At 38.2% G+C, this 12,891-nt stretch overlaps 1 protein-coding gene across 19 annotated transcripts in view; it reads right to left on the reverse strand.

Annotated features, from left to right (window-relative positions):
* NRXN3 (neurexin 3) overlaps nt 1–12,891 on the reverse strand; it is a 1,748,572-nt gene that overhangs the window by 1,231,427 nt on the left and 504,254 nt on the right. The gene's annotated exons all lie outside the window — the stretch shown is intronic.

A 12,891-nucleotide genomic window follows, 5' to 3' on the forward strand; every position in this document is an offset into this window, starting at 1 on the left:
GTTACTCCTGGCTCTGCACTCAGGAATTAGTCCTAGCAGTACTTGGGGGACCATATGGGATGCCAGGGATCAAACCCTGAGTTGCGGGCAAGGCAAATGCCCTACCCACTGTACTATCACTCTGGCCCCCTCATCACTATTTTTTTCAAGACTCAAAAACTTTGTGTGTATGCTTTGTGTGTGTGTGTGTGTGTGTGTGTGTGTGGTTTTATTTTGATTCTGTTTGGATTTAGTGCCTCACCTGTTGGTGCTCAGACATATGCTCAGGAAGCACTGCTGGCAGGGCCCACCGAATGACATTTAGTGCTAGAGATCAACCCCAGATCAGCTTGTGCAAGGCCAGCGCACTGACCTGCCCACTGTGCCTCCCATTTTGTGTTTTAACAACTTTCCTGGGAAAGAAGAATTCATCGCTTTTCTGAGTTTAAAAAAGGCACAAATCAAGGGAAGAGCTTTAAGAAAAGATGGGATAACTAGGGCATTCTTGCAAGCCTGCAAAGAAGAAGCAGATAGAGCAGCAAAACTCAAAGGTGCAAGAGAGAGGACAGAGTAAGAAAAGTGTAGGATCCAAGCAGCAATGGTGAGGGTGAAGCCATGGTAAAAACCCTATGGGAGAAAGGGAAAGATAAATTTCCCTTGTTTTTTTGTTCGTTTCTGGTGGGGGGGACTTTGAGGGGGCCACAGGTGAGGTCCCACACCCAGCAGTGCTGAAGGCTTACTCCTGGCTATGCACTCGAGAACTACTCCTGGCAGGGTGCAAGGAACCACAAGGGATACTACGGAGCTAAACCCAGTAGGCAGCATGCAAAGCAAGAGTCCTGTCCTCAGGCCAGATAGTTCACTCGGATAAGAAATATACATGCATATAAAGGCTCAAGGGTGAAGGCAGATTTGATGGTTTGAAATTTGATTGTTGCAATCATTTTGAAAAGCAGGATTTTTTAATTGCAAACACTTTTTTCTTGCCACCTCTCTCATTGAATCTCGATGGCAAGAGGGGCTTGTAGTTTGTTTTCCCACAAGCTACCTGGTACCCAAGGCAAGGAGCTGACCTTACTTCTTAGAGCCCGGATTCATTATGTATCACTTCTTCAGATTATCCTTCCATGACTAGTCTAATAGCAGAGTCTCAGCTTCCCAGACACTGGCTTTATTCCCTTTTAGTTCCTTTTTACCACTTGTTATTTGTAAACATCTAAACTCACTGCTTATTTATTTACTTATTTATTATGCATTGTTTATTATATATTTATCATTTACTTATTTACTTACTCCTAGTCTCCTGAAACTCTTATGTGAATTCCACAGACTCAGGGAATCAAGAAGCAGATAAATATCTGTATATATGGCTTCACCACATATTCTAACACCTAGAACAAATCTTATTGCCAGGTGGGGATATATTGAATATTTACTGCACTCATGAACAAGTAAATATGTGACGTGCTGTTGAGTAAGTGGTTTTAGGCAGGAAACAGAAATGTAAAGCAATAATTCTTCTTTGATGTTTACAAATATTTATTAATCTATTGAGTGATTTTCCTATATATTCATGTGTCGAACCTACACAAGACTCAAAGTGCAGTGTTCAATATATATAAACATAAATCATAGTCCCTGTCTTATAGAAACAGGGTATTTAGAAATACATAAACACATATCATTAAAAGACAACGTTGTAAGGACTAAAAATAATTATAATGCAATGGAGGCAAAACTGATGGCTGGAAGAATATAGAATAAAATGTGTCTATCCTGAGCAAGCTAAAAAAAGACAACAATTCGGCTAAAGTGTCAAGGATAGTTACTCCCTCAGGAAATCTTCACTGAAATTAAAGAACACACTACAGTCTAAATTCAGCAGGATACAGGATCAAGAAGATGATTTTGATGAAAGAGAAAAAAGGTAAAGAGAAGCTAAGATGATTGAAATGGGAACTCCCTAAATGAATTAAGTCTCCAAATAGGCAGAATAGACTATTAGTTTCACCCAGAGAAGAGAGAAAGCTCATATTACACAATAGGAGAAAAGAACACACCAAAAGTGTCTTGGAAGGTAAATGCAAAAATAGGAGGAGAGATGCTTCACAAGTATATGCTAAACAATTTCTATTTTTTTCCATGAAATATAGGATAAACCAACTGCCAAAATTTGCTGGTGAAGGAGAGTTTGAGGAAGTGGGAAGGAGAATGTCCTTGGCTGATAGGCGGTCACCACTGTGGCTACTCAGCTATATCTGAATCGATTTGCCCTTATCTCTCCCTTGAGATCTATGCAGGAACTACTTGTGGCACAAAAGCCCAGTCCTGGCCCCTAAGGAATAGGAAAGAATGTTACTAAAGCACATAATACTATGAAATAGTCATTCTTGCATTTGCAAAATAATTTTTACAACATTAGTGAACTCATTAGTGAATTCATTAGCTCAATGATTACTCTTCCCTGTAGGTATATGTGCACAAGAACTATTTTTTGTTTCCTTTGAGACATTTGAAGACACAAGAGATTTCTGTCTCAGTAGGAATGTTGTGCTAGATTACATTTTCTGTAAATAAGTGACATTTTTAGAAAGCAATAAGTTCCACTGAATTTATCTTGAAAAAAGAAAAAAATGCAAAGACAAATAAGAGACTCCCAGAAACAAACTAAACATTCATAATAAGCCCCCAAGTAGCATTTTTTTTACTCTGGTTTTATGAGAGCACAGAAAATATTGAGCTAGAGCAGAAGTACCAATATTCTGAACATCTCAAGACAAAGGTATTCCACTGTGAAGTGTTTAGACATTGAGAATCTACTTCCGACTTAGGTCCAATAATGAAAATCATTCTTCCATTAACAGGTTGAGCAATATCAATTTGCTCAGTCAAAGTGGGAAATCAAGCAAAAACTGTCTTCCTCTCAGAACAATCAATGGTAAGGTGAAAGAAATAGGTAATTGTATCCTGTCTCCCAGAATCCACTTTAGCCTGATAAAATGACCTTTCCTATGAAGTAGAACCTCTAAATTATAGTCAGAGACCATTCCCCAGAGAGGGCTTCTCCACAGACTCACCATAAGCTCCAAAAAATAAGGACCTTATTTCCTTTTACCTTCTGCCACCAAGTCCTTTGAGTCAGTGGATCTGACAAACAATGATGGCAATAACTATAACTTGACCACACCCTTGCTAACTATGTGGACCCAGAAAAGATACCACTTATTTTAAAATTCAAATAAGTAATGATAAAATAATTTACCGTAAACATTATTGAGAATTAAGGATTATGCATAGTTAGCCCTATAAACACATACTTTTCATCTATTGACAATAAGTGCTCAATAATTGTTAGTCTTTATTGTTAGTATATGACTAAAATTGCTGTGGTTAAAATGGTCATGATGCCAGTAAAAGTCTGGGGAAAGAAAAATAATTTAAAGTGGTAGTTGCCTTGCACGCAGCCAACCTGGTTTCAATTCTCCCATCCCTCTCAGAGAGCCCAGCAAGCTACCAAGAGTATCCCGTCCACACGGCAGAGCCTGGCAAGCTACTCGTGGCATATTCAATATGCCAAAAACAGTAACAACAAGTCTCACAATGGAGATGTTACTGGTGCCCACTCGAGCAAATCAATGAACAATGTAACTACAGTGCCACAGTGCTACAGTTGACATTATGGGAGTGAAGATAGACAGTCAGCAACTACACCACCTCTGCTTCGCTGATGACATAGTTCTAGTAACACCAAACATTAGCCAAGCGGCACAAATGCTGGCCGACTTCAACCGTGAGTGTGGAAAGGTCAGACTGCAGCTGAATCTCACAAATACAATGTTCATGAGAAAAGAACTAGTTCCTGACATTCATTTGCTCTCAACAGAACAAGCATCATCTCCAAATGCAGCAGTTATGTGTACCTAGGTCGAGAACTCAACATGACGAACGACCTGGCACCTGAGCTGTACAGGAGGAAGAGAGCAGCATGGAACGCCTCCAGAAGTGTCAAAGACATTGTTAAGAGGATGACGAACCTTCAGCTTAAGGCACCTCTTTTTGACTCTACCATTCTTCCTGTGCTAACATACACCTCAGAGACCTGGGCCCTACGAAAATAGGATAAGAACACTATTCAGGTCTCCCAAAGAGGAATTGAAAGAGCTATGCTTGGAGTATCACATCTCACTCAAGTAAGAGAAGGAATCTGGAGTTCCAACCTCTGTTGATGATCAATAATCAGGGATGCTGTCTCATTTGCCAAGGTGTCAAATATCAGATGGGCCGGACACATAATGCAATTTGGAGATGATCACTGGACTAGAACCGTTACTAACTGGATTCCACAGGATGTCAAAAGAACGCCTGGCCACCCACCGACCAGATGCTCAGACTTCTTCAAGACCATGATCGAACAGTTTGAGGCTCTTTGTGTTCCTGGAGCAAGCAGACGACATTGGGCTACACTAGAATGGAACAGGGACGAATGGAGATGTCACTGGTGCCCTCTTGAGCAAATAGATGAGCAATGGGATGACAAGTGATAAAAGTGATAGGAGTTTACAATAATGGCTGGGAACCTCAAATCCTACCACAAGGGCATCCTATGGTCTTAGTGAAACCTATAGTCAACTTACCTAGAGATTAGCAAGGAAATTTTTCAACACAATAAACTTGGTCTATTCAAGCTAACTCCTTTCATTTTATGAAACTGATTCACTATAGTGTTATATGGTTGGAAGCAAATGATAAAATAAAAATATCAACCCATTGGTACTATATTTTCCTCTAGAACATCGTTAAGGGCATTAACTAGACTCTTCTTTGGTACCTGAAATGGTAGAGAATCCACCTACCTACTTCTTTACTAACTAGCTCTTACTTTATGCCTATTTTCCCATCTTTCTGATGAAGGTGTCACAAAATGTATTTCCAAGTATTTTTCTCAATTATTGACTGACTAGCAATATTGAATAGATGTACTATGTTTGATTAACAGTGGCTTAAATTTAGTCCTCTAGACTAAGAACATTATGACTCTGGTTCTTTGGGTCATGATTTTCTTTTACCTTCTGTTAATAATGCACTTCAAAATTTTTCCCAGATAGCTTGCATTATCTACACTTTTCCCATATTTAGTATTTGGCATCTTTCCCCATTCTCTATCATTTCCCCCCCCCAAAAAAAATCACAAATGAGTTTTTAAAGTACTATTTTAAAAGTCTCTCTTTATCCTGGGGTATCATTTTCCCAAGTCAAATTTGAATAATGTCAAGCAATGATATGTTTTCTAACAGGTTCTGAAACAGGTTTCCTAACTTTGACTCTCTTTTTCTGTCAAATATTCATCTTCCTTCAAAGAAGACAATATGGGACCAATAGAAATCCTTTTACGTCACTTAGGGGCTCTTACAAGTGACAGCAAATTCAGTTCAAGCTTGTTTTGTCCCAAGAAGATTTTTCCCCCCAATTCTGACTAGAAATCCAGGGGAATTCTAATTTGAAAAGATTTTTGATCCAGGGTCTCAAGAATGTCACCAGGGCCTAGTTTCTTCTTTTTATTTTTTTTCTCTGCTTTCCCCCATTCTGGCTTCAATTTCTGTCTGTGGCATATGGTAGTTGGAGTGCAGCTTTATACCACCACATGCTTTTCTCAACACAAGGTAGGAACAATGCCCCAGTCCTCTAGATTATTGATCTAAATTCCGTGAGCTGCCCAATCTTGAACCAAATAACCACCACTTAGGGAGTAGAAATTTCCAAGTTAGAGTTCAAAGAATTATGGGATTTATAATGAGAATAAATAAAGTAAAAAATATTAAAAATAAATTTTAAATAAAATTTTACAATAAAATAAAATAATTAAAAAACAAAAAAATTAAAAATAAATGAAATGAAATTAAAAAGAAAATAACAAATAAATTTAAAAGATCAAGAAATAAGGAATATTAAAAGAGCCAAGGGAAAGGTAAATAGAAACAAGTTCTAGGCAAAATATATTTTCCAAACATACTCTGTCAATAGCTTATCAACTATAAACAGTCCATCAACTTCTACTGTTAACTAGCATTAAGTTCAGACTCTGTCTCTGCGGTCTGTAGCATTGCAATGTAAATATTCTTGAAGCTTCCATTCTCTTAAAAATGTGTCCTCATGCTGGGGGAAAACACAGCTCAGATAGAGAAGGGAACACCAAGTACAAATGTGCTGGGAGGACCTGCTCTGGATGGGAGAGGCGTGCTTAAAGCAGGCTATAGACGGAGCACGGTGGCCACACAATACCTCCATTACTAACCACAACACCCAAAAGGAAAGAGAACAAAAGGGGATGCCCTGCCACAGAGGCAGGGTTGTGGGGGATGGGTGGGGAAGTGGGGGGGGGATGATGGGGTCATCAGGGAAGGACGGGCACTGGTGGAAGGATGGATACTCAAGCTGTGTATGACTGAAACACAAGCATGAGAAAATGTAAATCTTTATCTGTACCCCCATGGTGATTCAGAAAGAAAGAAAGGAAAGAAAGAAAGAAAGAAAGAAAGAAAGAAAGAAAGAAAGAAAGAAAGAAAGAAAGAAAGAAAGAAAGAAAGAAAGAAAGAAAGAAAGAAAGAAAGAAAGAAAGAAAGAAAGAAAGAAAGAAAGAAAGAAAGAGAGAAAGAAAGAAAGAAAGAGAAAGGAAGAAAGAAAGAAAGAATGTGTCCTCAGGCACATGCCTCTTTGTTCTAGCCACCCAGAGCTCCAAACTTGCCATTACATAACACCTCTCTGATAAATCAAAATAGTGTATGCTTCTCTTCTGTAATCCACAGTGTCATTCTCTTTGTTCCCATGCTAGTTTCTTATAATTCAGAAGTAAATCTCTTTTCTAGAAGGGTCAATTTACCCTCTTTATCAAAAAATGTATTCTTAGATCATTGCTGAGAATGATGGCAATTTCTCTGGTCAACCTGATAGTCAAATCCTAAAATATCGTTCTCTTTTACTTTTTCATTCTGTGCAATTGTTCCATTGCCCAGCTTCTTGTGAATGTTTCCATCCTTTCTACCTTGCTGGAATATCATCCTTCTTAGGGTCCCTTTCATACTGGTTCTTCCATTCTGTGAAAGCATGTTTTCCTCTAAACTCACATGGATAATAGCAACTCTTACCTTGCTATCAAAAATTTAGTGAGCAGGAACTTGTATTTATACATTAGCAGTTCCTCACAGTGGTGTATTTGGTTTGGCAGTGAGTGATCACCATTTTTCCTTTGTAGAGTAATAGGTGTATGTCAAAGAGTTCTATGCTTTTCCAGTTAGCATCTGTACTGCTCTCTTTTATTAACACCTTGAGCCTTCTAAATAGGACTTATTAAAAGTAAAAAATAGCAAAGAAAAATAAATGATTCTTTGATCAGATATAATTCACTTTATCTCATTTAATAACATTAATATCACTAGCATTTATAAAATACTTTCTCATTTCGCGCTGGAGCAATAGCACAGCGGGTAGGGCATTTGCCTTGCACACGGCCGACCCAGGTTTGATTCCCAGCATCCCATATGGTCCCTTGAGCACCGCCAGGGGTAATTCCTGAGTGCAGAGCCAGGAGTCACCCCTGAGCATTGCGGGTGTGACCCAAAAAGAAAAAAAAATACTTTATCATTTATAAAGTGTTTACATTTTTATCCTATTTCCTCCACACCTAAAACACTTAAGAATCTATTACTCAATGAAAGCACTGGGATAAGAGATGGCAAGTGGCATATTAAAAGTCTTGCATCTGGTAAGAATGAGTCTAAGCAAGTCATAGACACTGAGTTTATGATTCTAAAGTCAAAAGATTCTAAACCACATTCTCAAAATCCTCACTTGATCTTTATTCATCTTGGGACAGCACAGTTTTCTCTACTCTAGGGGGTAAAGGATGCTTAAGTCTTATTTTCATGCTCTAAATGCATTGATTATGGACAGTTATATGAAATCAGGACAGATACCAAAGCAGAGGCTTTGGAAGCCAAAAGGTAGGAAGAATACAAATGTCCTGAGTATCAAGACTAAAGCAAAAAAAAGTAAGAAAGAGAAAAACCCAAGAAATCAAATGATAGCAAAAACACAGTAGCAATGACAGTAAAACAAGGTAAAAAAAAGAAGGAGGGTATATTAAAAAAAATAAAAACAGGACAACAAACACATTATCCAAAAGCCCGCAGGTGCTAGCAATTTGAATAAACGTATAGCAATTAAGAGAATTAACACAGCCTTAAATAGCTTAGCTCACCAGATGTGGACTCCTATCAGGATTCCATAAAATGTAGAGTTATTACAGATTAAACCATTAATCATCTGTTCAGAGACTATCACTGGCTGCAAAATCCCATTCCATTTTAAATGACTAATAATCACAAAGGGATGTGGAATGTAATGTGCACAATAATGTTCTGCCCAATCCTTTTTCCCTTAAATATGTGTTCCATTCCCCAGTTCTGTTTTTACTTCCTCCCTATCAGATATGGTGAGAAGAGAAGTAAGATAGACCAGACTGGGCCAGAGAGATAGTGTAAGGATTTAGGTGTTTGCTTTGCACACACCAGGATAGTCCCCCAAAGGACAGCTAGAAGATTCCTGAGCATCATCATCACTTGGCATGGCCCCCAAATGAAACAAAAAAAATGTAAAATTGTGTAGCCTGCCCCAGAAGACTCAGCAGCATGCGAGCTTCTCCAGGGGCACAGGAAAAGCCAGAAGGAAACAGATTTTTAGGGAGAACTAGCAGACAGAGGAGAGAGCATAATAGAATAGAAAGAACCAAATCAAAAAACACGAGAAGATTCCAGCACTTAGTAGGATATGGTTATGAACTGAGTAAGTTCTTTGTTGTGGCTTTCATGGTGTTCACAAGTTAGGAGTTGTGCACACAGGAAAAACCCACACTTGGAATCATAACATAATGGAATCTAACCTCAGCTTTCAGGTGCATTAAACCATCATTCCAAAAATTCCTTCTTTCCTTCCTTCTTTCCTTCCTTTCTTCCTTCCTTCCTTCCTTCCTTCCTTCCTTCCTTCCTTCCTTCCTTCCTTCCTTCCTTCCTTCCTTCCTTCCTTCCTTCCTTCCTTCCCTCCTGCTCTTCTTTCTTTCCTTCCCTTCCTTCCTTCCTTCCTTGCTTCCTTCCTTCTTTCCTTCCTTCCTTCTTCCTTCCTTCCTTCATTCCCTCCCTCCCTCCTCCTTCCTTCCTTCCTTCCTTCCTTCCTTCCTTCCTTCCTTCCTTCCTTCCCTCCTTCTCTTCTTTTTTCCTTCCCTTCCTTGCTTCCTTCCTTCCTTCCTTGCTTCCTTCCTTCTTTCCTTCCTTCTTCCTTCCTTCCTTCTTTCCATCCTTCCTTTCCTCCTTCCCTTATTTCCTTCCCTTCCTTCCTTCCCTTCCTTCCTTCCCTCCATCCCTCCCTCCTTCCTTCCTTCCTTCCTTCCTTCCTTCCTTCCTTCCTTCCTTCCTTCCTTCCTTCCTTCCTTCTTTCTTTCTCTCTCTCTCTCTTTCTTTCTTTCTTTCTTTCTTTCTTTCTTTCTTTCTTTCCTTCCTTCCCTTCTTCCTTCATTTCTCTCTCCCTCTCTCCTCTGTCTCTCTCTCCCTCTCACTCTCTCAAACACACACACACACACACATACATAGAGTATATATGATCAGACATAGTAATCTCCTGGTCTCTTTACCATGTCTTCACTTTGAAAAATAATGATATACAAAAGCATCCAGATCAGCTTAAGGCAATTTAGAGTCTCTACTGGCAAGAGTAAAGATAAAAGGAAAGAACAGAGGGCAGGGAAAGAGAAATTGTAAAATAACTGGAGGCAATTAAGGTAGGAAAATGGGAGATTTTTCTCAAGGAGTTAAATCTTAGCTTAGATTAAATTTTCTGTTGCTTGGGGCTCGAGCAATACAACAGGTAAGGCACATGCATAGCAGACCTTGATTCTATCACAGCCCCCCTTACGGTTCCCTGAGCCCACCAGGAATGATCCCTGAGTGCAGACCCAGGAGTATCCCTAAGCATTGCTATGTGTGCTTCAATCCCCCCACCCAAAAAAGTTTTTGCTTAATTGTTAAAGAGAACAAGAGAAGAATTTTCTAGACCAGCCCATTAAAAAGTTGTTTTTCATTTCTATGGCTTTGAATTGTGGTTTCATGTTAGGAAGTGAATGTCTCATTTTTCTTCTTTCAAATTTGCTTCCATACAAACCTTATTATTTGAGCTATATTCACACACACAAAAATGCCACTGGTATTTTGATAGAGCTTGCAGTTATATATTGATCTCTTTAGATAAGACAGTTTAATAAAGCTTATCTATCTATTCTCTGACCATGGATGTCTTTCCATTTCTTTGTGTTTTATTCTATTTCTAGTTTGTTTTTCTGTTTGTTTGTTTTGTGGTCACACTTGGCTGTGCCTAGGGATTACTTCAAGTTTTCCAGGGTTACTCCTAGCAGTGCTAGGCTACTCAAGAAGACAATATATAGTGCTAGGGGATCAAATCCAAGTTGGTCACATGCAAGGCAAGCACTATACCCACTGTGCTATCTCTCAGGCCCTCTATTTCTTTTAGTAATATCTTAAAGCTTACATGGTCAGGCAACAACAACAAAATATCCAGATTATGGAAGCCACTACAACTACAAGTAAATGCTGTTTTTTTGTTGTCTTTTGTAATGAGATTACCAAAAAATGAAAATGAGGCTGTAAATTTAAAACAACAAGAGATTTATCAACCAATCTTAACACTGTAAACATTTATGGATTTGGTTTAAACAATAAGTTTTTTTAATCTTGGAAAAGAATACTTATGCAATAATTAGAAATTTACCACCTAAACAAACATATTAGTAAAAATGAGCTGCAAAATTTTTAAAAAGGAAACATGCAGAACTATATTTGGTTCAAATGTATCTGTTAAAACTACTCAAACAATGAGATATTCTCCCAAATCCCTATAACTATAATCCTAAAGAAGTGCTACACAAAGGACTTAGTGGTAACTAAGTTTGAATTTGCTTACTGTTTACCAAGCTTTTACTTTATTTTACTTATTATAAAACTAAGTGCAGATTTCTGCTACCAGCTGTGAGTATGTTTGTGAGTAATTGCTGTTATTCATGATACTGATCCTATTCCAAAACAGCATTTAATTTTTAAGCTATTAATAACTTCTATAGACTTTTGAAGCTTCTAACTCTTTACCTGTAAACTATAATGATCTACTTTAGGTTTGCAAAGATAAAGTCATCAGAGATATCTTTCTGTTTTATTAGATATACTTCAGGATACTTGGGGGCATTATTCAAAGTTTGAGGTCGGTAAAATGCTTGTCTCAAAATGCTTAATTAAAAGATGGTTCAATATCATTGTGCACAGAGGAAAATTAGTCATGGGCCACTCCTTGATTGTATCCAGAAAATAAAAACCTCTGAGGCTATTTTCCCATAAAAATGAATAAAATCACCCCATTGGTTACTCCTAAACCATACATAGAACATTCTAATGAAACTGCAACAACTGCAATGTAACATGATTCAACATGTTTAGGAACTAGACATCGACATCATTAGACATTGGGTTGTTTATGCATTATTCTGCCCAGATGGGAGTAAATCTGAAAAGGGAAGTGTCCCTGCCCACTGTAATTTTCCTGTACCCAGAACCTAGATAATACCCATGAGAAAGGAAGATATGACAGGGTTCTCTTCTGGAATTTGTCCTCAGTCCAGGAATGATACAAAATGCAATTTGATTTTCTTCTGTTGTCTTACCTCTCCTCCCTAACCCTGCCTCTCAAGTTACACATGGTATATTGCAACCAGGCAATGTTTAAATACCAGTTCTCTAATCCAGACCAACTGAAATATATGCTTCCTTTACTCAATTAGAACAATTAGTCTGTGGTACCAAGCACTTGTTGTCCTGTGTAGCAAATACTTATTTATCAGTGCCCCTTCATAAATTGGAAAACTTTCCAGCATGAAAATGCTTTATAAATAACCATTAAATTTATATAAATCCCAGAAATGAACACTTGGTAATTATCTAATAACTGTACTCGTTCATTCAGTAAGTTCTTCTTACAAATCTTCAATGTGTCAGGCATAGTAGACACAGCACCTGTCTTATTTGAGTACGGCACACAGTTGAAGGTTGTGAGTAATTCATGCGCTATGCCTTCTCATATAGAACTTTTATTTAACAGATTCCAAATAAGCAGAGTAAGAATAAAACATGTAGCCCTAGAGGAAGCTCATAACATGTCACAAGGGATCTTTAAAGTATCATTATCTACAAGAAGAAATACTCTAAGGGATTTCCTCCTGGGAAATGGTATAGATATCTAGCAATCAAACTTGTTTTGTATATTAAACAAAACCAAACAAAAAAAGTGCAGTCTTCTGTGCTGATGACATAGTGTTCTGAAAGTACTCTAGCCAATCAAGTCTGATTCTTTTTGCCTCCACAATTGACCTTTGAGATTGAACTTACACTTTACAGAATCTCCTTTGCTCGCAGACAGAGGTCTCAACACCTCAGCAACAATAGTCATAAATGAGTAACGGCAAAGCCTTGCTGCTTTTCATAGATGCTAGCACTTGGGAGGAGAAAAAAATAAAGGAAAAACAGTCTTCTGGGTCCTTAATGTCATATTCACAGAGTTTTCCTTCATCTCAAATAATGAGACTCTTGGGAACACCCAACTCTTGGCAAATGTAAAATAATACATGTTAAGTTTTAGATAAGACACAATCGCAGATTGAATCACTTTTCGTAGAGCTTCCTTACTGGCCAAGCCAAAATAACAAATCCAACTTTTACATGTATTTGGTTCCTCATCATTTCAAAAGCCTTCCATCTATCTTTTTCTCCCTCACATTACAAGGAACAGCTAGCCCCATGAGGAGGT

This window comes from Sorex araneus, chromosome 3 (assembly GCF_027595985.1).
Source record: "Sorex araneus isolate mSorAra2 chromosome 3, mSorAra2.pri, whole genome shotgun sequence".
Taxonomy (NCBI): domain Eukaryota; kingdom Metazoa; phylum Chordata; class Mammalia; order Eulipotyphla; family Soricidae; genus Sorex; species Sorex araneus.